This window comes from Phyllostomus hastatus, unplaced genomic scaffold, assembly GCF_019186645.2.
Source record: "Phyllostomus hastatus isolate PE091 unplaced genomic scaffold, TTU_PhHast_1.1 phas_contig_40, whole genome shotgun sequence".
Classification (NCBI taxonomy): domain Eukaryota; kingdom Metazoa; phylum Chordata; class Mammalia; order Chiroptera; family Phyllostomidae; genus Phyllostomus; species Phyllostomus hastatus.
This window is the reverse complement of record NW_025333872.1, coordinates 93229183-93230492: the sequence shown is the minus strand read 5'-3', so window position 1 is coordinate 93230492 and position 1310 is coordinate 93229183. Positions and strand designations below refer to the sequence as shown.

The window sequence follows — 1310 nt, the reverse complement described above, 5'->3', positions numbered from 1 at the left end:
CCTTTTTCTTCACCAGTTTTTTCACCTCCTTGCTATCAACCCCCTAATGCTGAGGTGCCCCTCTTCCTTTCCTTCCCTGTGGCCAGCCTGCCCGCCTGCCATGGTGACCCTGGTGACAGCCCTGCCTTGGTCAAGGTGGCGTCCTCTCTGCCCCGATACAATTTTTGCCTGTTTTCTCCGTGCCTTTGTGCACTTCATTGCCTTAACTGTCCAGCCACTCCCTCCAGGGTCTGGCTCACTACTTGCATGCTCTGTGATGTCAACCCTAATGAATCCCATTTCTTTTTTCTTTTGCCACTCAGGCGGTGTTCTCTCCCTCTGATTCCCCCGGGAGAGAGAGAGAAGAATGATCCTCAATGGCAAATGGCAGTCACCAAAGCAACACCGAGAACCGACTTCGGGCTCAGGAGAACACCCCATCTCCTCCTCGTGGTTCCGGGTGCTCTACACGCTCAGAGAAACTTCTCTAGTAGCAAACTATAGAAATGATCCCTGAAAGTGTAGTCTTGAATCCCACTTCTAACTCCTTGCCCCACCCCACTTTCTCCTAGCTCTCTGCGTTTACACAGGCTATTTTCTATGCCCTCTCCCAGTGCTTGGTCAAAAGCTGCTTTCAAAATTTAACCCAACTCTCACTCCCTTTGTAAAGCCTTCCTGACCGCTGCTCCCACATACCTAGTGGAAGGGTCAACCCTGAGCTACAAACCAGCTTGTGGACAGCACTAGTTTAGCCTGTACAATATTGTAAACATCTGTGAATGTTTGTGTGTCCACCCCTAGACTGAATGCTCCAGGAGGTTACCCCACATTCTTGTATATCCAGGACCTAACACAGAACCTGGTCCTTCAATGGTGTTTGTTGAATGAATGAATGACCTCTGCAACTAGTCAGAGTGCAGCAATGTCCCCTTCCCCAGAGCACGGTACCAATTTACTGACATATTTGAGCTCTTCAGACACTTCCTGGGCAGCCCCAAAGTCCCGAAACTACAGGTCAGGATGTGTGTGGAGATTTCGGAAGATCACCTGAGAGAACCCTATTCTTGCAAGATGAGTGCCCATCACTCTGCTCACCTGGAGACACTTTGGTGGCTAGTGCAGGAACGAGAAAGGGAGGCAGCCTTCCTCCTGCCCATGGGGTGTGTCCACATTCTGCTCTTGGACCCACAGCGTGACCTCCTCAGGCCCCTACTTAACAAATGGGGAATTGGCCTTGGGACATTATTTACCTTGGAACTTGGAAAGTGAATTTCTCCTGATGACATAGCAAGAGTCAAAGACCTAGAAGCAGCTATCACGATGCTTCCGTG

General features: G+C 50.2%; 1 non-coding gene across 1 annotated transcript; it reads right to left on the bottom strand.

The window, feature by feature from the left end:
- Positions 1 to 293: 293 nt before the first annotated feature.
- On the bottom strand, positions 294 to 508 carry LOC123822359. Its single transcript, XR_006786316.1, has one exon. It is a non-coding gene; the product is annotated as a small nucleolar RNA U3 (small nucleolar RNA).
- Positions 509 to 1310: the final 802 nt, after the last annotated feature.